Source organism: Haliotis rufescens, unplaced genomic scaffold (genome assembly GCF_023055435.1).
Source record: "Haliotis rufescens isolate VD_foot unplaced genomic scaffold, xgHalRufe1.0.p SCAF_140, whole genome shotgun sequence".
Lineage (NCBI taxonomy): Eukaryota > Metazoa > Mollusca > Gastropoda > Lepetellida > Haliotidae > Haliotis > Haliotis rufescens.
Genome location: NW_025963825.1, coordinates 260,277 through 278,459, shown reverse-complemented (window position 1 = coordinate 278,459; position 18,183 = coordinate 260,277). Strand labels below are relative to the sequence as shown.

Below are 18,183 nucleotides of genomic sequence, written 5' to 3'. Positions count from 1 at the left end.
TAAATGTTAGTCTATCTAAGCCCAAATGGAAAATTATCGAAAGATAACGATGTGGAAGATGAATATGATTTTATGATGTCCTAAATTTGAATTGATCAGAAAACGGCATTTACTAAAAACGTGTATATATTGTCACCGCCAAAAGAAACGCGAATACCGTACATGTTGGTTAATATATGACGACTTACTCATATTCAAGATATATTAGAATGGTTAGACGCACAAACGAACATCATGGTACATGGGCGGATACAGCTTTTTTGAAAAAGGGGTGTGTGCACAATTAAGATCTATTTATTGTCTTTGGTGGTAATTTATACAGAAATAAAGTTTTTTCTCGAAAAAAAGTGTGGGGGGGGGGGGGGGGGGGCGTGTATCCCTCTGTATCTGCACATGTGGTATGTTGTGTGAACTGACGCTTATGAACGCATCACATGTGACGTCATAGATTAGCGGGTAAAGTTTGGAAATTACGTGCACACTATCGTTATAAGAATAACGTCACTCTGTGGTAACACTTGACTGCTTGTTAGTTTTATCTATAACTGGTGCACATTGGAAACATCTCTTCTTAACGTACATACTACTCTATTTGTTTCTGTGGTTCGCGTTTCTTTTATTTCATTCATAAGCATGGACACGAGCCCATGCTTATCAAAGTGTATGTATCAAGATGTATATTCTGTCTGGGCGGTCGGGTAGCCTAGTGGTTCAAGCGTTCGCTCGTCACGCCGAAGCCCCGGGTTCGATTCCCCACATGGGTACAATTTGTGTTATTGCTGGAATATTGCTAAAAGTTCCATATGTTGACTTTGAATGACTTGATTTATACTTGCCACGACCCATTGCTAATTGGCCCATGCCAAATTCGTCCTTTATGTATTCAAAGTATATCTTAACATTGCCGCCATGCCTCATGAGTTTTCATCAGCATCATGTTTAGATGTATACTGACTGCGAAAGATATTACATCCGGATCTATTTTTGTCTTCGCTGGGGTTTTCCCCGGTTGACTTAACCATGAACTCATTCCATGCGTCAGATATGAGGGTAGGTGAAATGGGGTGAATATAACGTCGCGTTCAAGATTAGTGCACTTATATAGCGACGTATACTTGTATTCTTCACATGGAGCTGAGAATTCACTTGAATGTCACATTACGTGATATGGGATATGGTGACTTATTTTATTCATTGTATATTATTATCATTGTTGTTGCTGTTTAATCTGTTTTTATATCCTCCCGTCGATAATCTCAAAGACTAGCGTAACCGCCGTCATAGAAAGTTCTTGAACGTTTCTACAATGTTTTTTAAAAAAATCTTGAAGATGACGTTTCATTTCTGCACGCCTTCCGCAGGGCGTATATATCAGCCAATGAGAGCTAGACGTGATAAGTCTCACCAGTTATTGACAAGCTATTTCTACTCCCATGTCATCAAAACTTGGAGACATGTCTGTACCCGAATCTACAGTGCTGTCACGTTTCAACTTGACTTACTTCCGTGATGGGTTTTTCCAGTGCAGTTAATCACTTGTCACAGACGTGACAGTTCCGTTTTTTTAAAGGAAAGATACCAGAGCTAAAATTAGAAACGCCTAAAACATGAATCCAGGAGATTCTCGTCAATTGGTTGAATATTCTATCAGATGTATATTTCTGTTTGATATCACACGGATTCCACGGCCCTGTTCATACAAAACTAGGGAAACAGGTGACACAGTGGTATATGGTGCAGGGTTATGTCCCTTTGCTGTTAGGATCCGCTTGGCTTGGTTCGAACCCCAGGATTCGCCCTGAATATGGCCATTGGTCTGTGAACACACATTCAGCTTTCACCCACATTCAGCTTTGTACTCTGAGTTGTAACTGAAATGCTTTCCAACTCACTCACTCACACAGACGTCTTCAGGGCGTTGTTCGAGCCCACGTGAGTCATTGGTTCAGCGAGAGTTGTCATCATGCGCATCACGTGGTCAGGCGACGGGAGGTTTACGTGATCCTGAAAACTTGGTTCTAAACTTCTTTTACAACAAGCATTGGGTAATGGGAATAATCCGAGGAATCCTTTTCGGATTTGAACCATAGAGTGAGTGAGGGAGTGAGTTGGGTTTAACGTTGAACAGTATTCCGGTTACATCACCTTGTGTCAGCTTAATGTGTTAGGAAAGTCTTAAGTGATCCATGTCTTAGACTTTGGTGAAAACCCAACATATCAACACATACAATTTGTTTGTTTGTTTGTTTGTTTGTTTGTTTGTTTAACGCCTCACCCCAAGGTATATGACGGCGGTCTGTAAATAATCGAGTCTGGACCAGACAATCCAGTGATTGATATCATGAGCATCGATCCACGCAACTGGGATACGATGACATGCATCAACCAAGTCAGCGAGCCTGACCATCCGATACCCTTAGTTGCCTTTTACGGCAACCATGGGTTGCTGAAGACCTATAACACATACAAATGTATTTAGTATATAGATCGTGTATTTTAATAACACATGTTAGAAACTTTAATGTTGCGTATGTAATATGCTCGAGACGAGGGCCTCTCTGAGCTCTCGACAAATGTAAACGAATGTACCCTTCTACACTCTGCTGTTTTATACGCTGGTCATCCAATTGACCACAACAACGGAACTTTCCCCTAGTCTGTTCCGACTCAAACGTGATTGCTTTTGGTAGAATTTGTGCTAACGGTCTATTTCCGTCTGTGATCGGCCAGTCGTGTTTTCATGTAGGTTGGCATAAAGACGTATTGCAATTATACTGTACATACATAAGCAAATTTGCACTTGCGGTATATTATGTTTGTTTTGTTTTTTAACACTGCATTCAATAGTCTAGCTATATGACTGTAAATAATCCAGTGATTGACATCATGAGCATGATGAAAACGTGCACGACTGTTCAGCTGTATTTTGTGGGTACACGAGTTACGACTGCCAATGAGTGACGACTGAAGTCAGCACACAGCACCGGGTGGTATCTGGGCTTGTTTGCTGGCTGTCTTGGTGTAGTTTCGTACCTTTGCAACACGCATCCATAAATATATCAAAGCCGATTTCTTTTAGATTCCAATAATACTGGTGGAAGGGATGTACGCGAAATAATTTGAAAGATGAAAAGTTAAACAGACTTGTCCATGTACATACTTCTGTCTACTGCTTTGTTGTCTCGGAAGCACCTACGCTCAGCCATTTTGACCAACCAATCCCCAACTTTACAGACATTTGTAAACCCACCAATCAATCAACCTCCAGTTAAACGGTGTACGCCAGTGTTATTATTCAATTGCTTATTGTCAATTCAGTGTTCTAGATGCATTCCTCATCACTCATCACTTTCCCTACATCCACAGACACGGGTCGAGTGTTGACAATCCTAGAAACAAAATCAGGTCAAATCGTGGATTCAAACACAAGATCATTCTCAGTATAGTGATTAACGATATCTTCGATAACTGAGCTATGTGCCCTGATAGTATATAGACGACCAAACCATGTTCTAAACTACAGACAGTCACGAAATTTTGACAGCCTCGGTTTTGAGGAACTTATGTATTATAAAACGCTATTGAATAAAACAAATTTTGTTGATGAATGTTTTGAAATTATTCCTATGAAAACCATCTTTCTCATCGATAAGTAAAGATAGCAATTTCATCAGGTATAATAATAGTACTTTTCTCCTGACCTACTGACACGGTCTGTTTGAGGGAGATTAGCATATGAAGTATACCTGTTTGTGAAGGTTGACGGGTTGAGGTGCGTGGTCTGATATGACACATTTAGCACATGTGGGTTTTCCCCATCTAAATATAGAACATATAGAGGCGACTAACGGGGTCGGGTGGCCAGGCTCGCTGACTTGGTTGATGCATGTCATCGTATCCCAATTGCGTAGATCGATGCTCATGATGTCAATCACTGGATTGTCTGGTACAGACTCGATTATTTACAGACGGCCGTCATACAGCTGGAATATTGCTGAGTGCGGCGTTAAACAAAAAATAAAGAAAAGGACACATAGTGATGCAGTATTTCCTGGTATAAATATGTTTTTTCCAAACATGCATTGTATACTGGGGACGTATTCTACCGCGGCGTCCCCAGGGGGGTCACGCTGAGTCCATAGGGGTGAATAATGAGTCGACGTTGTTAGGGTATAGATACACAAGGTCGACGAGGCATCTACAATCAATTGTCACACCAGTGATTGATATCGTGAGCATCAATCCACGTAATTGGGTCACAATGACATACATTCAACCAAGTCACCGAGTCTGACAACCCGATTCATGTCGTCGCCTCGTATGACCTTACGGGTGCTGGTACCCAATATTCTTTCCCGGAATTCCAACAGGTTTCAGAATTGGTCCCCACTTGGTCCCTAGCACCCATGCTCGATTAACTGGATCTCTCAGACAGGCTCTGTGATTCATGACATCGTTCCCCGATGGTGTGTATATACAGTAAAGTACGGTTAAAACGAACTCAAAGGGACTACTAATTTTAGTTCGTTATAACCGTAGTTCGTTATATGCACATATATACAGCATAACTACAGCAAATAGTCGGGACCAAAAAAGTAAGTTCGTTCTATCCGTCAGTTCGTTATAAGCGTGTTCGTTATAACCGTAGTTTAATGTAGTTGCTTTCGGTCATCGGTTTGCCTGGCCAAATGGCGAATATGTACAGGCTGCTGTGACTTGACATAAAACAACATTCACTCACCTTTAAGTGTTAAAGCTGATTGCAAAAAAGGGGGCACCCGGGTTCGAACCGGGGACCTCTCGATCTGCAGTCGAATGCTCTACCACTGAGCTATACCCCCGACATACTTATCTATGTAAATGACTTGTAGTAAAACTAACAAGACGCTTCGTTTAGTATTGATCCAAGAGATAATAGTTACTATAGTGACGCGCCATGCCCCAACGCACTCCGAACAAAATGTGTGTGTAGAAGGATTGAATCACAACACACACGGGTTTTCGTACACTGACGCAGTCTCAATTTCAATACAACACATGTAAAGGATATATAAAAAAAATAAACTAACCAAAAAACAAACAACACGTCTTTCCATTCGTTTTCATGTGTTTTGAACAGACAAGAGAGAGGAAAAAATATACCTAACATTATGTTAATCAAGTCTTTGAAAGGCATTTAGAAATGATACACATAAGTAAGAGAATTTATGGATGTCAACTAATGAAGGAGTAAGCATATACTCCGAAACGTTGTGTTCCTCATAATAAAGAAATTGACACCCATAAATTCTCTTCCTTAATTTTTTTATATATAAGTCATACAGGAACTAGGGTCGGCTTTCAGTGTAGGTTTTTCAAAAGAAATATTGTGTAATGATTTGTACAAATCATCGGAATGTAATATGTAAGATTTGCTTTTAGTTAGCAAAATAAAATCAGAAAGTCTATATACTTCTTCCTATCCGTTTATGAATGTGGACACAATTGTCGCTGCAATTCAAACGACGAAAGTGCAGCTTTTTCCTTTATCACGGCGAGTGTATGAGTGAGTGAATGAGTTTACTTCAGTTTACTTCAGTTTTACCAGTAACTGATCTTACCGTTCAATCCCGGCGTGTCAGCATGTGGCAGGAAAGTCTGAAGTGATGCAGGTCTCAGAAGTTTATCACTTTGGTGAAACACACGAACACGGACCCGCCTGGTGCTTGCAATCCAGTGGGTTTGGATCCCAGGATTGACTGACTTAACATAGACCAACTCTCTGAAAATATATAATATGGATAGAAACAAATGACTCCATTTAAATGAAAAGGAGCCCTAGAGAGATTCCTGGACATAAGGACAATCTAGACTTGCTTCTTTTCGGACTTTTGCATTACTGAAAGGGCTGGACGGAAGGGAAGATAATATGGTTTAGGGACTGCGAGGCAGACTAGATGCAACACTAAACAGCGCTTTCCGGCGCCTTACACAACACACCCTAAACACCCTAGGACATTAGTCGAAGAACAGTGAATGAGTGAGTAGATACTTAACGTTTCATCGGCATTATTTCGAAGACGAATTAAAGTTCATTACTGAGTCAAGCTTTGGACATTCTTGAATTAATATATACATGTACGTCGTAAGCGCACCAAATAAAACTAGCAAGCCCAACCTAGAGACATATATCAAAACTTTCAGTGAAACACAGTTCAGATAATGAATGACTAAAGATAATCACAAATACATAAATGGGGCATGCACATATTTATAGAGGAATAGTTACTGTGAGAGACTAACGGGATCGGGTGGTCAGGCTCGCTGACTTGGTTGATGCATGTCATCGTATACCAATTGCGTAGATCGATGCTCATGATGTCAATCACTGGATTGTCTGGTCCAGACTCGATTATTTACAGACCGCCGTCATATAGCTGGAATATTGCCGAGTGCGGCCTTAAACAACAAACAAACAAAGGGACACATAGTGATGCAGTATTTTCTGGTATAAATATTTTCTTTTCAAAAATGCATTGTATACTGGGGACGTATTCTACCGCGGCGTCCCCAGGGGGGTCACGCTGAGTCCATAGGGGTGAATAATGAGTCGACGCTGCTAGGATATAGATACACAAGGTCGACGAGGCATCCACAATCAATTGTCACACAATGTTGAAATTCCAGGTCAGAAATGTTTTTTTTTATATTTGTTTTGTTTTTTAAACCCTCAGCAATATTCTAGATGACGGCTTTCTCTGAATAATCGCGTCAGGGCCATACCACCCAGTGATTGATATTGTGAGTATCGATCCACGTACTTGGGTCACAATGACATACTTTCAACCAAGTCACCGAATCTGACAACCCGATTCATGTCGTCGCCTCTTACGACCTTACGGGTGCTGGTACCCAATATTCTTTCCCGGAATTCCAACAGGTTTCAGAATTGGTCCCCACTTGGTCCCTAGCACCCATGCTCGATTAACTGGATCTCTCAGACAGGCTCTGTGATGCATGACATTGTTTCTCGATGGTGTGTATATACAGTAAAGTACGGTTATAACGAACTCAAAGGGACTACTAATTTTAGTTCGTTATAACCGTAGTTCGTTATATGCACATATATACAGCATAACTACAGCAAATAGTCGGGACCAAAAAAGTAAGTTCGTTATATCCGTCAGTTCGTTATAAGCGTGTTCGTTATAACCGTAGTTTAATGTAGTTGCTTTCGGTCACCGGTTTGCCTGGCCAAATGGCGAATATGTACAGGCTGCTGTGACTTGACATAAAACAACATTCACTCACCTTTACGTGTTAAAGATGATTGAAAAAAAGGGGGCACCCGGGTTCGAACCGGGGACCTCTCGATCTGCAGTCGAATGCTCTACCACTGAGCTATACCCCCGACATACTTATCTATGTAAATGAATTGTAGTAAAACTAACATGACGCTCCGTTTAGTATTGATCCTAGAGATAATAGTTACTATAGTGACGCGCCATGCCCCAACGCACTCCGAACAAAATGTGTGTGTAGAAGGCTTGAATCACAACACACACGGGTTTTCGTACACTGACGCAGTCTCAATTTCAATACAACACATGTAAAGGATATATAAAAAAAATAAACTAACCAAAAAACAAACAACACGTCTTTCCATTCGTTTTCATGTGTTTTGAACAGACAAGAGAGAGGAAAAAATATACCTAACATTATTTTAATCAAGTCTTTGAGAGGCATTTAGAAATGATACACATAAGTAAGAGAATTTATGGATGTCAACTAATGAAGGAGTAAGCATATACTCCGAAACGTTGTGTTCCTCATAATAAAGAAATTGACACCCATAAATTCTCTTCCTTAATTTTTTTATATATAAGTCATACAGGAACTAGGGTCGGCTTTCAGTGTAGGTTTTTCAAAAGAAATATTGTGTAATGATTTGTACAAATCATCGGAATGTAATATGTAAGATTTGCTTTTAGTTAGCAAAATAAAATCAGAAAGTCTATATACTTCTTCCTTTCCGTTTATGAATGTGGACACAATTGTCGCTGCAATTCAAACGACGAAAGTGCAGCTTTTTCCTTTATCACGGCGAGTGTATGAGTGAGTGAATGAGTTTACTTCAGTTTACTTCAGTTTTACCAGTAACTGATCTTACCGTTCAATCCCGGCGTGTCAGCATGTGGCAGGAAAGTCTGAAGTGATGCAGGTCTCAGAAGTTTATCACTTTGGTGAAACACACGAACACGGACCCGCCTGGTGCTTGCAATCCAGTGGGTTTGGATCCCAGGATTGACTGACTTAACATAGACCAACTCTCTGAAAATATATAATATGGATAGAAACAAATGACTCCATTTAAATGAAAAGGAGCCCTAGAGAGATTCCTGGACATAAGGACAATCTAGACTTGCTTCTTTTCGGACTTTTGCATTACTGAAAGGGCTGGACGGAAGGGAAGATAATATGGTTTAGGGACTGCGAGGCAGACTAGATGCAACACTAAACAGCGCTTTCCGGCGCCTTACACAACACACCCTAAACACCCTAGGACATTAGTCGAAGAACAGTGAATGAGTGAGTAGATACTTAACGTTTCATCGGCATTATTTCGAAGACGAATTAAAGTTCATTACTGAGTCAAGCTTTGGACATTCTTGAATTAATATATACATGTACGTCGTAAGCGCACCAAATAAAACTAGCAAGCCCAACCTAGAGACATATATCAAAACTTTCAGTGAAACACAGTTCAGATAATGAATGACTAAAGATAATCACAAATACATAAATGGGGCATGCACATATTTATAGAGGAATAGTTACTGTGAGAGACTAACGGGATCGGGTGGTCAGGCTCGCTGACTTGGTTGATGCATGTCATCGTATACCAATTGCGTAGATCGATGCTCATGATGTCAATCACTGGATTGTCTGGTCCAGACTCGATTATTTACAGACCGCCGTCATATAGCTGGAATATTGCCGAGTGCGGCCTTAAACAACAAACAAACAAAGGGACACATAGTGATGCAGTATTTTCTGGTATAAATATTTTCTTTTCAAAAATGCATTGTATACTGGGGACGTATTCTACCGCGGCGTCCCCAGGGGGGTCACGCTGAGTCCATAGGGGTGAATAATGAGTCGACGCTGCTAGGATATAGATACACAAGGTCGACGAGGCATCCACAATCAATTGTCACACAATGTTGAAATTCCAGGTCAGAAATGTTTTTTTTTATATTTGTTTTGTTTTTTAAACCCTCAGCAATATTCTAGATGACGGCTTTCTCTGAATAATCGCGTCAGGGCCATACCACCCAGTGATTGATATTGTGAGTATCGATCCACGTACTTGGGTCACAATGACATACTTTCAACCAAGTCACCGAATCTGACAACCCGATTCATGTCGTCGCCTCTTACGACCTTACGGGTGCTGGTACCCAATATTCTTTCCCGGAATTCCAACAGGTTTCAGAATTGGTCCCCACTTGGTCCCTAGCACCCATGCTCGATTAACTGGATCTCTCAGACAGGCTCTGTGATGCATGACATTGTTTCTCGATGGTGTGTATATACAGTAAAGTACGGTTATAACGAACTCAAAGGGACTACTAATTTTAGTTCGTTATAACCGTAGTTCGTTATATGCACATATATACAGCATAACTACAGCAAATAGTCGGGACCAAAAAAGTAAGTTCGTTATATCCGTCAGTTCGTTATAAGCGTGTTCGTTATAACCGTAGTTTAATGTAGTTGCTTTCGGTCACCGGTTTGCCTGGCCAAATGGCGAATATGTACAGGCTGCTGTGACTTGACATAAAACAACATTCACTCACCTTTACGTGTTAAAGATGATTGAAAAAAAGGGGGCACCCGGGTTCGAACCGGGGACCTCTCGATCTGCAGTCGAATGCTCTACCACTGAGCTATACCCCCGACATACTTATCTATGTAAATGAATTGTAGTAAAACTAACATGACGCTCCGTTTAGTATTGATCCTAGAGATAATAGTTACTATAGTGACGCGCCATGCCCCAACGCACTCCGAACAAAATGTGTGTGTAGAAGGCTTGAATCACAACACACACGGGTTTTCGTACACTGACGCAGTCTCAATTTCAATACAACACATGTAAAGGATATATAAAAAAAATAAACTAACCAAAAAACAAACAACACGTCTTTCCATTCGTTTTCATGTGTTTTGAACAGACAAGAGAGAGGAAAAAATATACCTAACATTATTTTAATCAAGTCTTTGAGAGGCATTTAGAAATGATACACATAAGTAAGAGAATTTATGGATGTCAACTAATGAAGGAGTAAGCATATACTCCGAAACGTTGTGTTCCTCATAATAAAGAAATTGACACCCATAAATTCTCTTCCTTAATTTTTTTATATATAAGTCATACAGGAACTAGGGTCGGCTTTCAGTGTAGGTTTTTCGAAAGAAATATTGTGTAATGATTTGTACAAATCATCGGAATGTAATATGTAAGATTTGCTTTTAGTTAGCAAAATAAAATCAGAAAGTCTATATACTTCTTCCTATCCGTTTATGAATGTGGACACAATTGTCGCTGCAATTCAAACGACGAAAGTGCAGCTTTTTCCTTTATCACGGCGAGTGTATGAGTGAGTGAATGAGTTTACTTCAGTTTACTTCAGTTTTACCAGTAACTGATCTTACCGTTCAATCCCGGCGTGTCAGCATGTGGCAGGAAAGTCTGAAGTGATGCAGGTCTCAGAAGTTTATCACTTTGGTGAAACACACGAACACGGACCCGCCTGGTGCTTGCAATCCAGTGGGTTTGGATCCCAGGATTGACTGATTTAACATAGACCAACTCTCTGAAAATATATAATATGGATAGAAACAAATGACTCCATTTAAATGAAAAGGAGCCCTGGAGAGATTCCTGGACATAAGGACAATCCAGCCTTGCTTCTTTTCGGACTTTTGCATTACTGAAAGGGCTGGACGGAAGGGAAGATAATATGGTTTAGGGACTGCGAGGCAGACTAGATGCAACACTAAACAGCGCTTTCCGGCGCCTTACACAACACACCCTAGACACCCTAGGACATTAGTCGAAGAACAGTGAATGAGTGAGTAGATACTTAACGTTTCATCGGCATTATTTCGAAGACGAATTAAAGTTCATTACTGAGTCAAGCTTTGGACATTCTTGAATTAATATATACATGTACGTCGTAAGCGCACCAAATAAAACTAGCAAGCCCAACCTAGAGACATTTATCAAAACTTTCAGTGAAACACAGTTCAGATAATGAATGACTAAAGATAATCACAAATACATAAATGGGGCATGCACATATTTATAGAGGAATAGTTACTGTGAGAGATTAACGGGATCGGGTGGTCAGGCTCGCTGACTTGGTTGATGCATGTCATCGTATACCAATTGCGTAGATCGATGCTCATGATGTCAATCACTGGATTGTCTGGTCCAGACTCGATTATTTACAGACCGCCGTCATATAGCTGGAATATTGCCGAGTGCGGCGTTAAACAACAAACAAACAAAAGGACACATAGTGTTGCAGTATTTTCTGGTATAAATATTTTCTTTTCAAAAATGCATTGTATACTGGGGACGTATTCTACCGCGGCGTCCCCAGGGGGGTCACGCTGAGTCCATAGGGGTGAATAATGAGTCGACGCTGCTAGGGTATAGATACACAAGGTCGACGAGGCATCCACAATCAATTGTCACACAATGTTGAAATTCCAGGTCAGAAATGTTTTTTTTATATTTGTTTTGTTTTTTAAACCCTCAGCAATATTCTAGATGACGGCTTTCTCTGAATAATCGCGTCAGGGCCATACCACCCAGTGATTGATATTGTGAGTATCGATCCACGTACTTGGGTCACAATGACATACTTTCAACCAAGTCACCGAATCTGACAACCCGATTCATGTCGTCGCCTCTTAAGACCTTACGGGTGCTGGTACCCAATATTCTTTCCCGGAATTCCAACAGGTTTCAGAATTGGTCCCCACTTGGTCCCCAGCACCCATGCTCGATTAACTGGATCTCTCAGACAGGCCCTGTGATGCATGACATTGTTCCCCGATGGTGTGTATATACAGTAAAGTACGGTTATAACGAACTCAAAGGGACTACTAATTTTGTTTCGTTATAACCGTAGTTCGTTATATGCATATATACAGCATAACTACAGCAAATAGTCGGGACCAAAAAAGGAAGTTCGTTCTATCCGTCAGTTCGTTATAAGCGTGTTCGTTATAACCGTAGTTTACTGTAGTTGCTTTCGGTCACCGGTTTGCCTGGCCAAGTAGCGATTATGTACAGGCTGCTGTGACTTGACATAAAACAACATTCACTCACCTTTAAGTGTTAAAGCTGATTGCAAAAAGAGGGGGCACCCGGGTTCGAACCGGGGACCTCTCGATCTGCAGTCGAATGCTCTACCACTGAGCTATACCCCCGACATACTTATCTATGTAAATGACTTGTAGTAAAACTAACAAGACGCTTCGTTTAGTATTGATCCAAGAGATAATTGTTACTGTAGTGACGCGCCATGCCTCAACGCACACCGAACAAAGCTTGTATGTAAGTGTAGAAGGCTTGAATCACAACACACACGGGTTTTCGTACACTGACGCAGTCTCAATTTCAATACAACACATGTAAATAATATATATAGAAAATAAAGAAACCCAAAAACAAACAACACGTCTTTCCATTCGTTTTCATGTGTTTTGAACAGACAAGAGAGATGAAAAAAATATACCTAACATTGATTTAATCAAGTCTTTGAAAGGCGTACACATAAGTAAGAGAATTTATGGATGTCAACTTCTTTATACTGAGGAGCACAACGTTTCGATGGATATGCTTACACCTGATGAAGGAGTAAACATATACTCCGAAACGTTGTGTTCCTCATAATAAAGAAATTGACACCCATTAATTCTCTAATTCTCTAATTATGTACAAATCATCGGAATGTAATGTGAAAGATTTGCTTTAAGTTAGCAAAATAAGATCAGAAAGTCGATATACTTCATCTTATCCGTTTATGAATGTGGACACAATTGTCGCTGCGCTACAATCGACGAAAGTGCAGCTTTTTCCTTTATCACGGCGGGTGTATGAGTGAGTGAATGACTTTACTTCAGTTTACTTCACTTATACCAGTAACTTATCTTACCGTTCAATCCCCGCGTGTCAACATGTGGCAGGAAAGTCTGAAGTGATGCAGGTCTCAGATGTTTATCACTTTGGTGAAACACACGAACACGGACCCGCCTGGTGCTTGCAATCCAGTGGGTTTGGATCCCAGGATTGACTGATTTAACATAGACCAACTCTCTGAAAATATATAATATGGATAGAAACAAATGACTCCATTTAAATGAAAAGGAGTCACAGAGAGAGTCCTGAACATAAGGAAAATCTAGACTTGCTTCTTTTCGGACTTTTGCATTACTGAAAGGGCTGGACGGAAGGAAGATAATATGGTTTAGGGACTGCGAGGCAGACTAGATGCAACACTAAACAGCGCTTTCCGGCGCCTTACACAACACACCCAAGACACCCTAGGACATAAGTCGAAGAACAGTGAATGAGTGAGTAGATACGTAACGTTTCATCGGCATTATTTCGAAGACGAATTAAAGTTCATTACTGAGTCAAGCTTTGGACATTCTTGAATTAATATATACATGTACGTCGTAAGCGCACCAAATAAAACTAGCAAGCCCAACCTAGAGACATATATCAAAACTTTCAGTGAAACACAGTTCAGATAATGAATGACTAAAGATAATCACAAATACATAAATGGGGCATGCACATATTTATAGAGGAATAGTTACTGTGAGAGACTAACGGGATCGGGTGGTCAGGCTCGCTGACTTGGTTGATGCATGTCATCGTATACCAATTGCGTAGATCGATGCTCATGATGTCAATCACTGGATTGTCTGGTCCAGACTCGATTATTTACAGACCGCCGTCATATAGCTGGAATATTGCCGAGTGCGGCGTTAAACAACAAACAAACAAAAGGACACATAGTGATGCAGTATTTTCTGGTATAAATATTTTCTTTTCAAAAATGCATTGTATACTGGGGACGTATTCTACCGCGGCGTCCCCAGGGGGGTCACGCTGAGTCCATAGGGGTGAATAATGAGTCGACGCTGCTAGGGTATAGATACACAAGGTCGACGAGGCATCCACAATCAATTGTCACACAATGTTGAAATTCCAGGTCAGAAATGTTTTTAAAATATTTGTTTTGTTTTTTAAACCCTCAGCAATATTCTAGATGACGGCTTTCTCTGAATAATCGCGTCAGGGCCATACCACCCAGTGATTGATATTGTGAGTATCGATCCACGTACTTGGGTCACAATGACATACTTTCAACCAAGTCACCGAATCTGACAACCCGATTCATGTCGTCGCCTCTTACGACCTTACGGGTGCTGGTACCAAATATTCTTTCCCGGAATTTCAACGGGTTTCAGAATTGGTCCCCACTTGGTCCCTAGCACCCATGCTCGATTAACTGGATCTCTTAGACAGGCTCTGTGATGCATGACATCGTTTCTCGATGGTGTGTATATACAGTAAAGTACGGTTATAACGAACTCAAAGGGACTACTAATTTTAGTTCGTTATAACCGTAGTTCGTTATATGCACATATATACAGCATAACTACAGCAAATAGTCGGGACCAAAAAAGGAAGTTCGTTATATCCGTCAGTTCTTTATAAGCGTGTTCGTTATAACCGTAGTTTACTGTAGTTGCTTTCGGTCACCGGTTTGCCTGGCCAAATGGCGAATATGTACAGGCTGCTGTGACTTGACATAAAACAACATTCACTCACCTTTAAGTGTTAAAGATGATTGCAAAAAAGGGGGCACCCGGGTTCGAACCGGGGACCTCTCGATCTGCAGTCGAATGCTCTACCACTGAGCTATACCCCCGACATACTTATCTATGTAAATGAATTGTAGTAAAACTAACATGACGCTCCGTTTAGTATTGATCCTAGAGATAATAGTTACTATAGTGACGCGCCATGCCCCAACGCACTCCGAACAAAATGTGTGTGTAGAAGGATTGAATCACAACACACACGGGTTTTCGTACACTGACGCAGTCTCAATTTCAATACAACACATGTAAAGGATATATAAAAAAAAATAAACTAACCAAAAAACAAACAACACGTCTTTCCATTCGTTTTCATGTGTTTTGAACAGACAAGAGAGAGGAAAAAATATACCTAACATTATGTTAATCAAGTCTTTGAAAGGCATTTAGAAATGATACACATAAGTAAGAGAATTTATGGATGTCAACTAATGAAGGAGTAAGCATATACTCCGAAACGTTGTGTTCCTCATAATAAAGAAATTGACACCCATAAATTCTCTTCCTTAATTTTTTTATATATAAGTCATACAGGAACTAGGGTCGGCTTTCAGTGTAGGTTTTTCGAAAGAAATATTGTGTAATGATTTGTACAAATCATCGGAATGTAATATGTAAGATTTGCTTTTAGTTAGCAAAATAAAATCAGAAAGTCTATATACTTCTTCCTATCCGTTTATGAATGTGGACACAATTGTCGCTGCAATTCAAACGACGAAAGTGCAGCTTTTTCCTTTATCACGGCGAGTGTATGAGTGAGTGAATGAGTTTACTTCAGTTTACTTCAGTTTTACCAGTAACTGATCTTACCGTTCAATCCCGGCGTGTCAGCATGTGGCAGGAAAGTCTGAAGTGATGCAGGTCTCAGAAGTTTATCACTTTGGTGAAACACACGAACACGGACCCGCCTGGTGCTTGCAATCCAGTGGGTTTGGATCCCAGGATTGACTGACTTAACATAGACCAACTCTCTGAAAATATATAATATGGATAGAAACAAATGACTCCATTTAAATGAAAAGGAGCCCTAGAGAGATTCCTGGACATAAGGACAATCTAGCCTTGCTTCTTTTCGGACTTTTGCATTACTGAAAGGGCTGGACGGAAAGGAAGATAATATGGTTAAGGGACTGCGAGGCAGACTAGATGCAACACTAAACAGCTCTTTCCGGCGCCTTACACAACACACCCAAGACACCCTAGGACATTAGTCGAAGAACAGTGAATGAGTAAGTAGATACTTAACGTTTCATCGGCATTTTTTCGAAGACGAATTAAAGTTCATTACTGAGTCAAGCTTTGGACATTCTTGAATTAATATATACATGTACGTCGTAAGCGCACCAAATAAAACTAGCAAGCCCAACCTAGAGACATATATCAAAACTTTCAGTGAAACACAGTTCAGATAATGAATGACTAAAGATAATCACAAATACATAAATGGGGCATGCACATATTTATAGAGGAATAGTTACTGTGAGAGACTAACGGGATCGGGTGGTCAGGCTCGCTGACTTGGTTGATGCATGTCATCGTATACCAATTGCGTAGATCGATGCTCATGATGTCAATCACTGGATTGTCTGGTCCAGACTCGATTATTTACAGACCGCCGTCATATAGCTGGAATATTGCCGAGTGCGGCCTTAAACAACAAACAAACAAAGGGACACATAGTGATGCAGTATTTTCTGGTATAAATATTTTCTTTTCAAAAATGCATTGTATACTGGGGACGTATTCTACCGCGGCGTCCCCAGGGGGGTCACGCTGAGTCCATAGGGGTGAATAATGAGTCGACGCTGCTAGGGTATAGATACACAAGGTCGACGAGGCATCCACAATCAATTGTCACACAATGTTGAAATTCCAGGTCAGAAATGGTTTTTTTTATATTTGTTTTGTTTTTTAAACCCTCAGCAATATTCTAGATGACGGCTTTCTCTGAATAATCGCGTCAGGGCCATACCACCCAGTGATTGATATTGTGAGTATCGATCCACGTACTTGGGTCACAATGACATACTTTCAACCAAGTCACCGAATCTGACAACCCGATTCATGTCGTCGCTTCTTAAGACCTTACGGGTGCTGGTACCAAATATTCTTTCCCGGAATTCCAACGCGTTTCAGAATTGGTCCCCACTTGGTCCCCAGCACCCATGCTCGATCAACTGGATCTCTCAGACAGGCCCTGTGATGCATGACACTGTTCCCCGATGGTGTGTATATACAGTAAAGTACGGTTATAACGAACTTAAAGGGACTACTAATTTTAGTTCGTTATAACCGTAGTTCGTTATATGCATATATATACAGCATAACTACAGGAAATAGTCGGGACCTAAAAAGTAAGTTCGTTATATCCGTCAGTTCGTTATAAGCGTGTTCGTTATAACCGTAGTTTACTGTAGTTGCTTTCGGTCACCGGTTTGCCTGGCCAAATGGCGAATATGTACAGGCTGCTGTGACTTGACATAAAACTACATTCATTCACCTTTAAGTGTTAAAGCTGATTGCAAAAAGAGGGGGCACCCGGGTTCGAACCGGGGACCTCTCGATCTGCAGTCGAATGCTCTACCACTGAGCTATACCCCCGACATACTTATCTATGTAAATGACTTGTAGTAAAACTAACAAGACGCTTCGTTTAGTATTGATCCAAGAGATAATTGTTACTATAGTGACGCGCCATGCCTCAACGCACACCGAACAAAGCTTGTATGTAAGTGTAGAAGGCTTGAATCACAACACACACGGGTTTTCGTACACTGACGCAGTCTCAATTTCAATACAACACATGTAAATAATATATATAGAAAATAAAGAAACCCAAAAACAAACAACACGTCTTTCCATTCGTTTTCATGTGTTTTGAACAGACAAGAGAGATGAAAAAAATATACCTAACATTGATTTAATCAAGTCTTTGAAAGGCGTACACATAAGTAAGAGAATTTATGGATGTCAACTTCTTTATACTGAGGAGCACAACGTTTCGATGGATATGCTTACACCTGATGAAGGAGTAAACATATACTCCGAAACGTTGTGTTCCTCATAATAAAGAAATTGACACCCATTAATTCTCTAATTCTCTAATAATGTACAAATCATCGGAATGTAATGTGAAAGATTTGCTTTAAGTTAGCAAAATAAGATCAGAAAGTCGATATACTTCATCTTATCCGTTTATGAATGTGGACACAATTGTCGCTGCGATACAAT

General features: G+C 40.4%; 6 non-coding genes across 6 annotated transcripts; all 6 read right to left on the bottom strand.

Moving 5' to 3' along the window:
- Nucleotides 1–4,769: 4,769 nt before the first annotated feature.
- On the bottom strand, nucleotides 4,770–4,841 carry Trnac-gca. The gene has a single exon. It is a non-coding gene; the product is annotated as a tRNA-Cys (tRNA).
- A 2,477-nt stretch (nucleotides 4,842–7,318) lies between these two features.
- Nucleotides 7,319–7,390, bottom strand: Trnac-gca. The gene has a single exon. It is a non-coding gene; the product is annotated as a tRNA-Cys (tRNA).
- A 2,477-nt stretch (nucleotides 7,391–9,867) lies between these two features.
- Trnac-gca lies at nucleotides 9,868–9,939 on the bottom strand. Its single transcript has one exon. It is a non-coding gene; the product is annotated as a tRNA-Cys (tRNA).
- Nucleotides 9,940–12,414: 2,475 nt separating this feature from the next.
- Nucleotides 12,415–12,486, bottom strand: Trnac-gca. Its single transcript has one exon. It is a non-coding gene; the product is annotated as a tRNA-Cys (tRNA).
- Nucleotides 12,487–14,930: 2,444 nt separating this feature from the next.
- Trnac-gca lies at nucleotides 14,931–15,002 on the bottom strand. Its single transcript has one exon. It is a non-coding gene; the product is annotated as a tRNA-Cys (tRNA).
- Nucleotides 15,003–17,481: 2,479 nt separating this feature from the next.
- Trnac-gca lies at nucleotides 17,482–17,553 on the bottom strand. Its single transcript has one exon. It is a non-coding gene; the product is annotated as a tRNA-Cys (tRNA).
- Nucleotides 17,554–18,183: the final 630 nt, after the last annotated feature.